Source organism: Myotis daubentonii, chromosome 2 (genome assembly GCF_963259705.1).
Source record: "Myotis daubentonii chromosome 2, mMyoDau2.1, whole genome shotgun sequence".
In the NCBI taxonomy this organism is placed as follows: Eukaryota; Metazoa; Chordata; class Mammalia; order Chiroptera; family Vespertilionidae; genus Myotis; species Myotis daubentonii.
In genome coordinates, this window is record NC_081841.1 from 196,407,578 (window position 1) to 196,425,013 (window position 17,436).

General features: G+C 44.6%; 1 protein-coding gene across 3 annotated transcripts in view; it reads right to left on the reverse strand.

Moving 5' to 3' along the window:
• Window positions 1-15,294, reverse strand: part of GPAT4 (glycerol-3-phosphate acyltransferase 4) — a 37,829-nt gene extending 22,535 nt beyond the window's left edge. For 2 of the 3 annotated variants that reach the window (XM_059685328.1, XM_059685325.1), the window contains exon 1: window positions 15,110-15,262. The gene's annotated coding sequence lies outside the window, so the exon portion shown is untranslated. Of the gene's footprint in view, window positions 1-15,109 lie in introns of all 3 variants that reach the window. The other variant, XM_059685326.1, reaches the window with a different exon arrangement.
• Window positions 15,295-17,436: the final 2,142 nt, after the last annotated feature.

The window sequence follows — 17,436 nt, forward strand, 5'->3', positions numbered from 1 at the left end:
CAAATACTAGTTGCTACATTTGATCCTCAACATCTTCCACTTTCACATTACCATTATTATTGCTAACACTTGTCGAATACTAACGACAGGACAATGATCTAATATAATAAGCATATTACATATACTATGCTCACTTAATTCTCACAACAACCCTGTGATGGAGTTATTATTGTCACTGCTATTTACAGGTGAGGAAACTGAGGCTAGAGGATAAAGTAAGCTACTCAGGGTCAAACAGCTAGTCAGTGGTAGAGTAGAAATTTGGACAAGTATATCTGTCATAGAGCCCCTGCTCTTTAACCACTATGCTCTCCTATCTCCCAGACTACCCTGAAATAAACGAACACTTCCTTCATGCCAGTCCTGCTCTACAGAACTTCTTGTGATCAGAGAAAAACCACAAGGCAAATCTGGACTCATGTATCAGAATTTGGTGTTCTTCTCAGAATCCAAAGAACAAAACTGCTCTTTCATAAACTAGCCAAACTGATTATACATGCCAGATTTCTAACTACATCCCAACAGAGGTTCAGAAAATTAGATGTATGTCTGAGACTCAATCAACTTTTAATATGCTGAGACACTGTATTCCTTAAACGTGTCTCCTCCAGCCTAATTCCAGGGTCCCCCCTCCATCCCACTCTTCCACACCACTCACTCTTGCCCAGCACTCCCATGGGAAAGAGGCAGCAAGATCCCCGTCCATTGGACAGCTGCTGTCACTCTGGCCAAGGTTACCTTGAGGTCCTGTACCCAAGGTGACTGAAAGTAGGGTCACTTTGACTTTCCCATGCCAGAGTTTCTTTGAATTATGATCAACTGAGAATTTCAAAGGTTATGTTGGATTCATGTCCCCAAAACATTAAACACTTTTAAGCAATCAGCTAATTTCTTCACCTATTTCAGGGGTTGGCAAATCAACATATGGTTATGGGCCAAATCTGGCTAGGGCCTGTTTTTATAAAGCTCATGACCTAGGAACTGTTTTTGTATCTTTAAAGAGTTGTAAAAACAAAAACTAATATGTGGCAGAGACCAGGGCCTGAGAAGCCTACAATATTTACTATCTGATCCTTTACAAGAGTTTGCTGACCCAGGACCCAGCTGCTCTTCCTCCTGAGACGTAGTGAACTTCCCCTTACTGTCCCACCCCACCTGAGTTCTTGCTTACTTACCAGTGCCAGGCTCCAGAACAGAGAACAGCCAAACTAGCCAAACAAGTTATCTAGCCAACACTATACAATCCTCTTATAAATTCTTAGAAGTAGAGAAAAAGCAAACAAGCTGCAGTTATCGAACAGGGTTCCAAACATCTTGCTGGAGGAGCAAAGTAGTCATTAAAGGCAGAGGTAACTGTGCCATAAGGCCCCCGGAACACAGACTGTGATCTCTGGAAATATCAGACAATCGCTCACATCAGAACTCAATCACACTACAATTTCTAGGTAACTGCTCACTTACGAGAGGGTATCACTATGTCTCAAGTAAATACAACTATGACTCCTTAAGCATGAGGCAGGGGAAGCCATGAACTCTAAGGAATATTTACTTGTTCTCTTAACTTCCACAGCTTTCAGCCAAAATCACTGAGTCACTGGACCAAATTTTCCCTAACAGCCCAAATGGTTCCGAGAAAAACAGAAGAACCAACTGGTTCTGACTTTTTTAAAAGGAAAGACGGCTTCATTCTAGGAATGTGACAGAGCCCACTGCTAAACTAGCTAAACTTTTCAACACTCTGAATGGCAAATCTGGGCTTTTAGGCCCACAATTTCCAGTGTACCTCAGTTCTCTGACGGATTCAGTGCATGCATTCAACAAACATTCACTGTTAGGTGTTAGATACTTGGTGGCGAACAAATATGCCTGGAGAAAAGTATTAACCGAATTAGCAGACACAAAGTCATAATTTCACAAAATGATGATTACCAAGGAAGAGTCCTGGAAGAGAAAATAATAGAGGGAAGTTACAAACTAAAATTGGGGCATTTAAACAATTCTGACCAAATCACAAGGCCAGTACTATTGTGATTCCTCACTGCAGAATCAAAAGCTTTTCAGCTAGCTCTCTGTGACACATCCTACTTCAGGAGACCATGACCACCAGACTGTCCAGAGAGATGCCACACACCAACTCAAAGGGAAAAAGATACAGCACTTTATTACAAATAAATGCTTCGGCTACACGGCAATAATGCATGTTTAAAGCGCACCAAGCACAATGTCTGTCTCAGTAAATGGTACGCACCGGTGGGGTCCCTCAGCCTGGCCTGTGCCCTCAGCCTGGCCCGCGCCCTCAGCCTGGCCTGTGCCCTCAGCCTGGCCCGTGCCCTCAGCCTGGCCCGTGCCCTCAGCCTGGCCCGCGCCCTCAGCCTGGCCTGTGCCCTCAGCCTGGCCTGTGCCCTCAGCCTGGCCTGTGCCCTCTCACAATCCTGGACGCCTCGGGGATGTAGTATGAGTGAAACGGCAGGTGGCCCGGAGGAGCTCCTCCTCCCAGCCCCACGGCGCCTGCCCCCGCAACCATGCTGCCGCTTGGTAAGCCCGCTGAGCGGTGCTCCCCCTGTGGGAGCGCACTGACCACCAGGGGGCAGCTCCTGCACTGAGCGTCTGCCCCCTGGTGGTCAGTGCATTTCATAGCGACCAGTCCACCGGTCACTTGGGCTTTTATATATAGAGACCATTATCAGAAGAAACCCAGAGTATTGTCTTCAGTTCTTGGTACCAAATTTTAAGAGGGCTAGATAGGCCCTAACCGGTTTGGCTCAGTGGATGGAGCATCGGCCTGCGGACTGAAGGGTCCCAGGTTCGGTCCGGTCGGGGGCATGTACCTTGGTTGCAGGCACATCCCCAGTGGGGAGTGTGCAGGAGGCAGCTGATCGATGTTTCTCACTCTCTATCCCTCTCCCTTCCTCTCTGTAAAAAAGTCAATAAAATATATTTTTTTTAAAAAAAAAAGAGGGCTAGATAGAGGGGAAGGCATTTCAAAGTATGTCACAAAACCCACAAGTCAAATACTAGTACATGCCTAGCAAGCGCTAGTGCTCTATAAAAGGTAAGCTGTAAAGCACAGAAATATGAGTTAAAACGAAGTAAGATGACAGAAAAATTTTTTTACCACAGTATCGGTAAAAATGAGAAAATATTCTCAATTACTGCTGGTTAGAGTGTAAAACGGCACAACCTCTATGGAGAACAATTTAGCAATTGCCATCACAATTTTAAATGCACATAATCTTAGTTCCAGCATTTCTACTTCTAAAAATTTATCCTAAAGATAAATTAGAACAGTGCTTCTCAACAAGGGGCAATTCTTTAATCCCTTGTGGAACGTTTGGTAATATCTGCAGACATTTTTGGTTGTCACAACTTGGGATGGGGGTGCTACTGGCAGTGCACAGAGGGCAGGGATGTGTTAAATGTACTATGATGTACAGGCCAACTCCTACAACAAAGAATTATCCAGCCCCAATATCAATAGTGCTGAGGATGAGAAACCCTGTAGTAAAGCATGTGCAAAATAATATATGTGCAAGGTTACTGACTGAAGCACTGTTTGTAATACCAAAAGAAAAATCAATGTCCACTAATAGAGGATACAATGGAATATTATTCATCTGTTTAAAAAGACACACACACACACACACACACACACATATGCACTAAGAAACAATCTCCCAGTTTGATACAGAATAATGTCCACAATAAATACCAATTGTAAGGGAGGGGAGAAAAAGAAAAACATATACAATTCATATGTACTCGCAAAGATACATGTCTGGAAAGATACACAAGTGACTGGCTAGATGGAAAGGAGAGTTTACTATTTATCTTTTTAGTATCTTTAAAATTATATTTGTCATTTTGAATAGGTAATAATCTCATGGTTCAAAAATCAAAAGAAACACACTAGTGTTTGAATCCTGACTTGATCACTTAACCAGTAGTGTGAGTGACTTCAGGTACTTAATTTCTTTAAGCTTCTACTAAACAATACCTACTAGAAGTAATGTTCCAAGATAACAAAAGTAAAGCACTTTCATAGTGCCTAGAGCAAGGCAAATGCTCAAAATATATTACCTATTATTACTATTCTAAGCTCCTGTTACTAGGAAGGAGGATGGGGCATTTGAAGGTATTTCCCAAGAAGGCCTGACATTACACTAATGAGAGATTTGGTTTCAAGTACTACCTGCCTAAGGTGCATACAATCCCCTGATATGGCTGGATCACGCTGATCCCATTCAGAAACTGCTGTGGGGCCTGCCTGACAGAGGGGGAAAACAGCCAGAGCCAGTATTGCCAGACCACGCTAAGGGGAAACAAGATCTGTAGAAATCAGGAAAAATGTTTCATGATCAGAGGTGGCACCCTATGTGAGTGCTCTAGCAAAGGCTAAGCCTATCATAGAAGTTTTGAGCCAATTTGTGAGAGAGCTGGTAAGGAGATCTAACTACGGTACAGGACCATGAAGCCTGGTAGAAGCCATTTAGTGTGAGCGAGCACTCAGATCAAGCTGGCTGTCATCCAGAAAAAGCAGACTGGCTCTGGCCACCCAGAGACAAGAGAAATGCTATTACAATTGGCAGGTACGGGGGTGCACATTTTAGCTGAATATGAAGAATCTAACCCTCACCTTGCTGGTGGCACTGTGCAATGGTACAGCCACCCTGGGAAATAATCTGGTAGTCCCTCAAATGGTTAAACATAGTTACCATATGACCCAGTTCTCCTAGGTATATAGTCAAGAGAACTAAAAACAACGATCCACATAAAAAATTGTGCCAATGTTTATAGCAGTATTATTCAGAATAGCCCAAAAGGTAGAAACTACCCAAATGTCCATCAACTGAATAAACAAAATGTGCTTTATCCACACAAGGTGTGGATGAAAAAGGGTTTTATGGAAAGTTACCTCCCAAAGTGATTTGATCATAAATTCCTCACTGGGCATGTCATGGTGGGTAGTCATGTCCCAGGCATTTAACTATTTTTTTTTAAGATATATTTTTATTGATTTCAGAGAGGAAGGGAGAGGGAGAGAGAGAACCATCAATGATGAGAGAGAATTATTGATCAGCTGCCGTCTGCACACCCCCTATTGGGGATGGAGCCCACAACCTGAGCACGTGCTGACCAGGAATCGAACCGTGACCTCCTGGTTCATAGGTCGACGCTCAACCACTGAGCCACGCCAGCCATGTACAGGCATATAACTTTAGTAAGAGGCTTACCTTTGCCTTAAGCCAGCCTTATCTATTGTTTCTGGGCATCTAGGTTAATACACCTTTGAAATGTCCCCGCTTCAGATACCTCCTTTAAAGCATGACCACCTTCAAGAGAAGACATAATCTTAACTATCCCATATTCTGATCCCTGTCTTGCTTTCTCCTACCTCATGTAATCTATTTATGAACCCTCCTTAATCTCAAATGCATAAAAGAAACTGCAAACTGTTACTCTCTGAAGTATTTTTCTCAATTTATTGAAATCTTGCTTCCAAAAGTATCCTCTATTTGACTCAAATAAGTTTTTATAAAAATTTAGGGAGTAGTGGAGTATAAGAAATTTGCTTGAATAGGTTTGTACGTTTTTACACTGATAAATGGAATATTATTTGGCCATTCAAAGGAATGAAGTATTGGTAGTTGCTACAATATGGATGAACCTTGAAAACATGGTGGCCCTAGCTTGTTTGGCTTGGTGGGTAGAGTGTTGGCCTGTGGACTGAAGGGTCCTGGGTTCAATTCCCAGTCAAGAGCACATATCTCAATTGCAGGCTCGGTCCCGGCCACCAGGGCAAGTGCGGGAGGCAACCAATTGATGTGTCTCTCTCACATCGATGTTTCTCTCTCTTTCTCTCCCTCTCCTTTCTCCTTTCTCTAAAAATCAATGGAAAAATATCCTCGGGTGAGGTTTAACAAAAAGAACACATCAAGGTAAAGAGAAAGAAGCCAGTCACAAAAGACCATATATTATGTGATTCCATAATATGAATTTAAATCTTTAGAGACAGAAAGTAAATTAGTGGTTACTTAAGGCTGGGGAGAATAGGAAGACAGAGAAGGAGTAGGGAGAGAGAGAAAGAGTAGAGAGAGAGAGAGACATGATGTGAAAGACATATCAAATGGTTGCCTCCCACACAAGCCCCAACCAGGGGTGGGGATCAAACCTGCAACCCAGATACGCGCCCTCAACCAGGAATGGAACTCACGACCCTCTGGTGTGCAAGCTGATGTTCTAACCACTGGGCCATGCCAGCTGGGCTAGTTAATAAAAACATTCTAAAATTGACTGTGGTGATGGTCACATATATCTGTGAATAAAAACCCGAAAAGCGCCGAAACCGGTTTAGCTCAGTGGATAGAGCGTCAGCCTGCGGACTGAAGGGTCCCGGGTTCGATTCCGGTCAAGGGCATGTACCTGGGTTGCGGGCACATCCCCAGTGGGAGATGTGCAGGAGGCAGCTGATCGATGTTTCTCTCTCATCGATGTTTCTAACTCTCTATCTCTCTCCCTTCCTCTCTGTGGAGAATCAATAAAATATATTAAAAAAAAAAACAAACCCGAAAAGCACCGTTTTGGCAGTGAGGTCCTCCCAGGACATGCCCCTCACTAAGGATCTCCTTCATCCTCTCCAGGAGAGAAAACACGAGAAGCAGCACCTGGCGCAGAGCCCTGATGCCTACTTCACGGAGGTGAAATGCCCAGGGTGCTATCAAATCACCACGTCTTTAGCCGCGCACAAACGGCAGTCTGTGTGTTGGTTGCTCCACTGACCTCTGCCACTCAACAGCAGGAAAGGCAAGGCTTACAGAGGATGCTCCTTCAGAAGGAAGCAGCACTAAAAGCAACTCCCATCAAGATGAGCAGGGAAGCATCCCATGAAACACAGTTTAGATTCAAAAACACACACCTGAATTGTACACTTTAAATGGGTGAATTGTATAGTATGTGAACTGTATCTCAATAAAGCTGATAAGAATCTCAGAGAAGTTGTTCAAAAAGAATAGACTGTTTAGCCCTGGCCAGTGTGGCTCAGTTGGTTGGGTGTGGTCCCAGACACCAAGAGGTCACCAGTTTGATTCCCAGTCAGGGCGGGTGCCTGGTTTATGGGCTTGATCCCTGATAGGGGAGGCCAGGAGGCAGCTGATTGATGTTTCCCTCTCATGTCCATGTTTCTCTCTCTCTCCCTCCCTTTCTCTCTAAAAAATCAATAAAATAAAATAAAAATCTTTAAATAGACTGTTTAGGAAGATATTCACCCTCATCTGGATTCTGCAGGATGGTGGATATAGTATGGTGATTAGACCAGATGTTTTAAATTTCCTTTCCAATCCAGATTTTTGGCTATGTGTCTTTACTTAAAATAGTAGAATGTCAGAGAAGCAGTAAAGCGTGATGATTCAATATACAGGGAATCAGACAAGTTGCATCAAAACCAGCCTCCATTACTTTCTAGTTGTGTGACCTCAGAAAAATATATCAACTTTCCATGCTTCAGTTTTCTCATCTGTAAAATGGGAATAATATGTATCCTGTGGTATTGCCGTGAAGACTGACAGAATGCAAGTGATCAGTATGGTGCCTGACACAAAGTACTCAATAAATAGAAGTTACTACTAAGTAACTGTCACTACAAAGCTGGAGGCAATAATAATAAAATGATAAACTGCAACTCTATTAGTCAACCATTGGGAATTCTAGTCCAAACTCTTTTTTTTATGGCTCAAATAACTGAGCCTTGGAAGGGTTAAGTAACTGGGACAAATTTAAAACTTGGCCAGTACCAGAGGCAGAACTAGAACTCAGATCTGCTCCCCAGGCTGACCTCTCTTTTGCTTTGGGGCACCACTCATTTTTCCTAGTGTACTGTCAAGACACAGACCCATCGGATACCCCAATTCTGATGTGATGGTAAACAAATGTGTGCAAGAACACAACAGAAATATGTGTGGTGCTAAGTTTAACATAAAAAAAAATAAGAAATTTGCTTGAATAGGATGTTGCCGCTTAGGAGGAAAGGATATAAATGTGTCCAAGGAGAGAGGGTAGCACTCAGAGCTACTGACTAGAGTGAAGCTGAAGTGCTAAAAACTAAGAATACACATACAGCCACCCTTAATCCTGGATAAAATAAATGGTCCAAGACAAAGCCAGAATGATAGGCCAAAGGATAACTCAACTCCTTTTGATGAAGACAGGATTATAGTCAGTTTCAGGGTCTTGGCCTAAGGTCACTCTGACCTTAAATATTTTCCCCTTGCCTAGAAAAGCTTAACTTGAGTTGGAACTGGGTAATAAATAACATGGTACCAATTTCGTCCGAAAGCAACGTAAGTCTTCAAAGCTGGGAGAACAAAAAAAAAGGGCAAAGGATATAAAATATTTTAATATTTGGGGGCCATCAGTTTAAAAAAGAACAAATTGACTTGCTGGAGCTCTAAGACCCGACACATTTCATTACGAAGCCTGAACACTGCTCTAACAGCTCAATTTCAAAATTGGTGTTTTACATTTGAGTATTGTTTATGTAACTGGAAACAACTTCCTGGTCTTTTTCTTTAAAAACCTATTTTCCTGGCCTGCCTGAGTAGCTCAGTGGTTGAGCATCGACCTATGATTCAGGAGGTCATGGCTCGATTCCAGGTCAGGGCACATGCCTGGGTTGAGGGCTCAATGCCCAGTAAGGGGCATGCAGGAGGCAGTCGATCAATGATGCTCTCTCATCACTGATGTTTCTCTCTCTCTCCCCCTTCCTCTTTGAAGTCAATAAAAAAAATATTTTTAAAAAAACACACCCCAATGTTTCTGGTTTATTTCACTCAGCTTTATTATTCTGAGAACTTTCACGTGTTAATAGTTCATTCCTTTTCATTGCTGAGCTGTATTCTATTGTATGGATATATCACAATATTTATCCATTCACCTACTGATGGACAGCTGGGTTTTTCCAGCGTGGAGCTGTTACAGATAAAGCTGCTATCGACAAGGCTTTGCATAGACATATGCTTTCACTTCTCTACGGAAAATATGAAGTAGTAGAAAGACTGAGCCTAAGGTATGTTTAGCTTTTTATGAAACTGCCAAACCTCATTCTAAACTGGTTGTACCATTTTGCATTCTCACCAGCAGTGTATGAAAGCTCTACATCTTCACCAACACTTGACATAATCGGTATTTTAATTTTACACATACTAGTGGATGTGAGGTGTTATCTGAAAGTTTTAATTTGTATTTCTCTAATGACTAATGCTATTGAGCATCTTTTCATGTGCTAATTTGCCACCTGTATGTATGTCTCCTCTGATGAAATGTTCAAATCTTTTGCCCATTTTTTATTAGGTTATTTTATTATTGAATTTGTTACAGGCCATTTTTTAGAAGTCAAGCTTTTCCTCCCCAATGACTAAACAGTCTCATTTAAAATGGGAAAGCATTACTACTGAACTATACTTAAGAATGGTTAAGATGGTTTTAAAAAAATGAGGAAATTAATCCCACAGACAACAACAACAACAAAAAAAGGATGAGAAAGCATTTTTCTCAAAGGCACAAAACTTACAAAACAGATTTCTTTGTTCAACTCACCACAAACTCGAAACAATCCTAACTGTTCAAAGAAAAATCACTAGAACATGAAAGAAAAAAAAGCAAACCAATGACCACAACCACAAACTCTACATTAACCTCAGAACCGAATGTTACTAAGCAACATAAAACACTCCAACTTTACGCTCACCGGCAGTGACCCTGTGCTGCACAGTACAGCAGCCACCCGCACATGACTCCTGCGCCTGAAACGTGGCTGGGCCAAACGAAATGTTCCGTAAAGTACACACTGGATTTCAATGACTTAGGATGAAAGCAATGAAGACCTCATTAATAACGTATATGATGGTCACATGTTTAAGTGATATTCTATAATTTGGGCTAAATAAAATATATTCTTAAAATTATTTTCACCTGTTCCTTTTACCTTATTTTAGTTTATTGTTAATCCTCACCCAAGGATTTTTTTCCCATTGATTTTTTTAGAGAGAGTGGAAGAGAGGGAGGAAGAGAGAGAGAGACATACATCGATTGGTTGCCACCCGCAAGTGCCCAAATAGGACCAGGGATTGACTCTGCAACCCAGGTACGTGCCCTTGACCAGGAATAGAACCTATGGCCCTTCAGTGCACAGGCCAACACTTGAATCACTAAGCCACAACAGCCAGCGCAGTCTTTTTACCTTTTTTTAAAAATATATATATTTTATTGATTTTTTACAGAGAGGAAAGGAGAGGGATAGAGAGCTAGAAACATCGATGAGAGAGAAACATCGATCAGCTGCTTCCCTCACACCCCCCACCAGGGATGTGCCCGCCACCAAGGCACATGCCCTGACCAGAATTGAACCTGGGACCTCTCAGTCCGCGGGCCGACGCTCTATCCACTGAGCCAAACCGGTTAGGGCTCTTTTTTACCTTTTTTCAAGAGTGGTATTGCCCGGGTTGCAGGCTCAGTCCCTACAAGGCTTATATTTCTACTGGGTAGCAGTGATCAAATACTTTTAAAGCAGACCCTGAAAATAATATATCTCTAACAGGTAAGAAAAAATATATATACATATACTTCCCCCTCCACCCCCCCAATTCCTCCAAGGTGTGAACAAAATGTTACAATACAAAGGGTTTACACCTGGAACTCAGGAGCTGCCTTAGGTTTGAGCTACAGCTCTGTTACTATCTGGTCTATTAGTTACTAGCTTACCTGGATTTAAGTTTCCTCACTTTTTGTTTTTTAATTTAAAAAGTCAACTATAATATGCTCCTACTTTTCACAAAGTATTATTCTAGTATTGCAGATCTTGAGCTTATAGTTTAATGGGAGGTACAAACAAAACACACAACTATCATACGAGACAAAATAAAGAGCCCCAAAAGGAGACAAGCCTCTGGGATTGTATGGCGTGTACATATGATATGTATGTAAGTGTTTTAAAGGTGAAAGAGCACCTTAATGGAGTTAGGAAAAACTCCAGGAACCTGTAACTTTCCTAACTCTACAATTCTGCACTCTTACAAAGCATTCATCATGCTATAGTAAACATCATTATGTAGATTACTTACTGCTCCATGGAATTGATGACATTTGGTCAAGCCCTCCCGTAAGTAAGCATAATGATACGTAAGATGTAAATGACATACCACAATGAGGCTCTGTTACTTGAGGAAACAATTCTGCAGTACAATTCAAGCTTAAACCTCTGGCTTGTATCTCCAGAAAGTAAGAGATTTTTTCAAATAAAAGGTAACCTTTTGTGATGTGCATACAGATGAGAGAAGGGGTTTATTCTTTAGCAGAAAATAGCAACTTAAGCTAAAATCCTGATAGACTAACCACAGCACTCTTAACACCATAAACACAAACAATCACACAAAATACACAAGCTCCCTACCCCATGTCTTCAGGGTGATGATTTACCAAGACACCAAGATGCTATATTATTCCAGTAGTACTTGCATAAACTGGATGTTACAGAATAGTAAAAAGATAGGAAAGTTCCAGAACAAGTGGAATAGGGAAAGTAATACAGATAGTTAAACAGCAGTTTGCAGCCACCTAGTAAATGCTATCTTCCCTACAAGTCAGCCTAAATGGTTTGCACTTCTCCCCAACCAGAGGGTAAATAGCTTAAGGTCCTGGTGTACTCTCCCTCCAGGGAGCAGGCCCCTGCCATTCTCTCCCCCATCTCCTCCCCATAACCTCTAAGGCGGCGGTTCTCAACCTGTGGGTCGTGACCCCTTTGGGGGTGGAACGACCCTTTCATAGGGGTCGCCTAAGACCATCGGAAAACACATTTATAATTACATATTGTTTTTGTTATTAATCACTACGCTTTAATTATGTTCAATTCGTAACAATGAAAATACATCCTGCATAGCAGATATTTACATTACGATTCATAACAGTAGCAAAATTACAGTCATGAAGTAGCAACGAAAATAATTTTATGGTTGGGGGTCACCACAACATGAGGAACTGTATTAAAGGGTCGCTGCATTAGGAAGGTTGAGAACCACTGCTCTAAGGGATCCCATGAGACTTGCAACCAGGGGAGCAACGAGCAGCAGCAGCTCGCCCCAAGCTGACCCCCTGACCCTGTCTCCAAGTCCCCCTTTCTCTGACTTCCCAGTGAGCCAAAGCAGCCGAGTCTAGTCTATCTTGTTGCTTCTTCTATGCATTCCATTTCGCTCTCCTAAGTATAGCTTTGCTGCGGTCAGTAAGTTCTTGCTTGCTTTTCTACAGTTTGTCTCTTGATTTAAATCTTTCCCTTACCATAGCTGGTTTGGCTCAGTGAATAGAGTGTCAGACTGAAGAGTCCCAGGTTCGATTTCAGTCAAGGGCATATGCCCAGGTTGCAGGCTTGATCCCCAGAGTGGGGCGTGCAGGAGGCAGCCAATCAATGATTCTCCCTCATCACTGATGTTTCCCTCTCTCTCTCCCTTCCTCTCTGAAATAAACATATATATGTATATATGTGTGTGTGTGTGTGTGTGTGTGTGTGTGTGTGTATATATTTAAAAAATCTTTCCCTCAAGAAGACAAGAACTGAGGGCTCCGAGTCTCCCTGGTAACATCTTTGAACTGAGGGCTCTGCATCTCCCCAGTAACAGATACACATTATAACTATTGTTATTTAGGTTACAAACTCACAAAAGTCCGCCCTGAAAGAAATTTATAAACAATTGTGCTACATTATATAAACTGAACTCAAAGAACTCTATATACCTTGGAGACAGACTATGCCCATATTAAAAGAAAACTGAGGCCCTAACTGGTTTGGCTCAGTGGATAGAGCATCGGCCTGCAGACTGAAAGGTCCCAGGTTCGATTCTGGTCAAGGGCATGTACCTTGGTTGCGGGCACATCCCCAGTAGGGAGTGTGCAGGAGGCAGCTGATCGATGTTTCTCTCTCATCGATGTTTCCAACTCTCTATCCCTCTCCCTTCCTCTCTGTAAAAAATCAATAAAATATATTAGAAGAAAGAAAGAAAGAAAGAAAGAAAGAAAGAAAGAAAGAAAGAAAGAAAGAAAGAAAGAAAGAAAGAAAGAAAACTGAGGCACAAATACTGAACTTACCTGTCTTTTTTGAGATAGGAAATTTTAATAGCATAAAGTGTGCTAGGAAATATGTACACGGTTAAAAAAACAACAACAACAACAAAAAAACCCAACCCACAATTCATCCAGCCCAGGTTTCTTATCTGTTAATGGCAAGAAAGAATGTTTTTGGAAAGTGCTATTCTCTCCGATATCAACAAGCAAAACCTCCGGAGTATATTCCAAATACTACTAAATAGTTGTGAATGTTACCTAATCTTTTAAAAGCTTGTTCTTATTATCAGTCTGCTATTCTAGTTCTAGGGTCACAATTTTCCCATGTGACTGAAAAGCTATGATTACTAGTAGACATTTGCCCCAAATGTAGTTTAAGAACTAACTTGAGGCCTATCTCCTAGTTGTATTATACCTGAATTTGGTGGGAACGTTTTTCACATTTACCTGCCCAAACCCTTCAGTGTAAGGGTTTTCAGTTATAGCCCTTCCACACATTTCTCTTTCCTGAAGACGACCTAGAGGCAAGCAGTGTGGTACAGTGGAAAGAGCGAGCGCGGAGTTGGGAGGTGTCTCCTCAGCTCCGTTCAGCCTCTTATTCCTGCAGATCTGGACAAGTCACTGAACCTCTCCGGACCTTGAGGGCTCATCAAAAATGGAAAGTTAGACAAGATGACCTGGAAGTTCTCATCCTGACCTGAAAGACTTGTTTTATCCTGCCCTCCAGCAACTTAATCATTTTTCATACCCTTTTCTAGTCCTTCTCCAGTGCTGGCTGTGTTTCTTATCTGAAGGACTTCTAATAGCAGACTGTGTCCCAATAAAAGTACATGATGACTATTTGACAGCAAGATTTTTATTCTGAATCTCAAGCTACTTTTGACATCAAGGATTTATCCCAAAGATACAAAGGAGGGGGAAATGGATGGGGACACGGATGGAACAGGCTTCGCCATACAGTGAGCTGTGGAGGCTGGATGATGGCTATCTGCTGATTTACTATTCTATTTACTTTTGCATGTCGGGAATCCTCCATGATATGAAGTTGAAAAACGCAAAAAACACACACACACAAAAACAAAACATCACTGTCAAAGTGAGAAAAGAACACCGAACTGGAATGATCACAGGACTCTCTTCTGCACAGTCTTTGGCATAAGGATAATTGCTGCTCACACCATTTCCCCTGGGCTGAGATAGAATCTACAAGACCTGAAACTAAGGAAAGCTACTCCAAGTCCGGCCAAAATGAAGGAAAATGAACCAAAGAGGAAATTCTACAACTGATCCCAAGGTTATCAGTGAGAAGATCCATGGCAGGAGGGAGGGCATGGCAGGGAGAGGCACGCCGTATGCCACAGAGTGGAACGCCCTTCCACGGAGCTATGCTGTGATGGTTCCCATGGTGCATTTTCCCTAACTTTCCAACTGCAAAAGTCAAACCCCATGCGAAACGGAAAGCGAGGAAATCAACAAGATCCCCTGGTGGGAGGATGCCTCGCAGCGCGTGAAAGCAACACGCAAAGGCAAGGGATTTCGGGGGTACAGAAAGGAAAAACGGGGCTCCCTTGGAGAACAAGAGAGAACAGACATCCCGGGAAGCCGAAGGACACAGGAAAGGAAACCATGGGCGAGGGCACTTCCTCGCGACGCCTGACACCCCCTGCAGCCTCCCGAGCTGCAACCCCCAGGCGCGAGGGGATGGCGCGCGAGGGGAACCCCGGAATCGGGAGGACCTAGGAGTCCGTCGCTAGGACCAGGCGGAGCGGGGAAGGCCCGGGCGGAGGGCGGGCCGCGCGGGGACCGGGCTCCCGGCGCAGGGGCGGCGGAAGGGGCGCGGACGGTTCCACTGCGGCCGCGGGGCGGAACGCTCCGACTGGCCGGGCCGCCCCGGGCAGCCGCGATGGTGCCTCCTGCCGCCGGCGCGGCGCTGGGAGGGCGTCCCCGGCCCGCAGGCCCCTCGCCCCGAACCCCACGCTCGGTTGTCGGCTCCCCCGAGGCCACTGACCTTCAGGGAGGAGGCGGCTGGGTCGTACTCACCGACCGCGAGGCTGCGCGGCTCCCCGGCCCTCCGGTGCCGGCCCCTCCCCCCTGGCCCGCCGCCGCGCCGAGCCGTGCGTCAGACGTGCGCGCGCCGCCTTTGTCTACGCCGCTCTGACGTGCCCCGCGCGTCCCCCCGCCCCCGCCGTCGGCTCCCACGCCCCTCACCCCAGCGCGCGCCGGGGCCGGATGGGGGAGGGAGGGAGGGGGCCCGGGGAGGGGATCGCGGGGCGGGGCGGGGAGGCGGTGCCGCGTCACCCACCCCCGGTGGGCGCGCCCGGGAACCGCCGAGCCGCCCCTGGCGAGCGCGGGGCCTCGGTCCCAGGCGGGCGGGTGCTGCGGAGACTGGGACTGTGCCCCGAGGCCCGGGTCGCCGGCCCTTCGCCGAGGCCCGGTACCCCCCCCCCACCCCCCGCATTCCCGCTCTGGTAAGAGGCGCGCTTCCTAAACGGGGTCTCCTCAGAGCCCGAATCCTGGTCGCTCCCCCTCGGTCTCGTAGCATCGGTTCTGGGGAGGGTGGTGTGAGTCCTGATGAGGGAGTGGAGGCGGGAGTCGCCCAGGGCCGCGTCCTCTTGGGGACGTGGTGAGTGTGCAGTGAGGTGCATGCGGTTCTGGAGGTGAAGAGCTGCGCTCGCGGCCGGGCACTCACGAAAGCATCACCCCCGTCTCCCCTGCCTTCCGAGTGCAGCCAAGGGGTGCAGGGCTGGCATGCGGGATCCCGCCCGCTGCACCCTGCCCAGTGCACCCTAGATGTGGAGCTCATCTCGCTGCCAGAGGCTAGCTAGCCGGTGCCTGCTGGAGTTTGCACGTGAATTTCTCACCATCTCTTCAGACTTCAAATGCCTAGCTCAAGCTTAGCTTCTCCCCTAAAATAGGTCCTCCTTCAAAGGCGTTTTTTGCCTCCAATACCAAGCCCGCCCTCGTTTGTTCCACGTCCTGTTTTTCCGAGCTAAATAATCAGATAATGAATCTTGATGGTAAAGTCCACATTCTGAGACCTCAAAATCTGACTTTAAGAATGACTGCGCCAAAACACTGGGTCACGCATCCCCACACTATATGTCACAACACCTATCATAAACTCATTGTATCCATTTAGCACACCTCCATTGAGCCCTCACTATATGGGCAATTTTTAATTTTTTTTTATTATCTAAAGTTTTTTTTTAAATATGTTTTATCGATTTTTTACAGAGAGGAAGGGAGAGGGATAGAGAGCCAAAAACATCGATGAGAGAGAAACATCCATCAGCTGCCTTCTGCAAGCCCCCCACTGGGGATGTGCCTGCAACCAAGGTACATGCCCTTGACCAGAATCGAACCCGGGACCCTTGAGTCCGCAGGCCTACGCTCTATCCACTGAGCCAAACCGGTTCTGACTATTGTCTAAAGTTTTACATATGTCTCCTTTTTCCCCAATTGAACTCCGTACCCCGCAGCCATTCCCGCCCGGGGCAAGCCCCCACCGCCCTATATGGGCAGTTTTTGCCAGAGTCTCAATGATGCAAAGTTGACTGATGAATGCATGGCCATGTCTAATCTTCAACTAGGTGAAGAAGGAACTGGACATCGTACATTTTTGTGTTCCTCCTCAATGCTAGGGAGAGAGGTTTTAAGTGGCCACTATCTTAAATGCTCTTTAGGTTCTTATGTCTGTTGTGTGTGTTTTTTCCTGCCCCAGAACCAGTCAAAACTTACACGTAGTCCATCATCTGCTCTCTCCTGTGTGTTCATGTTTACATTTTTTTTCACAACCTTTGCCATTGGTATAATTCTTTGTATATGATAATTTTGAAACTTAAAAATATTTCTCACATATTAGAGACCGAACAAAAACAGTGTTGATTGATTCTTTGCCCAACCAAATAGTGGACTTCGTTATTGGGTACACACATACACACAGAGTCTGCAAACATTCACTGGCACATTCCCTAAACTTCGTCAGCACTGGAAGACTATCAAACTTCCCTCTGAAGAGAAAACCAACAAGAACTGGCTTAATACAGTTCCCTTAGGCTTCACAGTTTTGTTTGCAAAGGTCAATGATCTGGGCAGATCACTGGCATATTCATTTTTAGAAATGAGTAATACAAATGGGAAAGATAAATGAGCAAGTAATGCTTGAAAACTAGACACAAAGCAGATTTATCTATAGAGCAGGCCCACTGCCTATATCATGACCAGGTTTATGTCCCACATTAAATTCCTTGTCACTGTGAATTTGGACTATCTAGAATTCAGCCGTGGGCAAACTACGGCCCGCGGGCCGGATCCGCCCGTTTGAAATGAATAAAA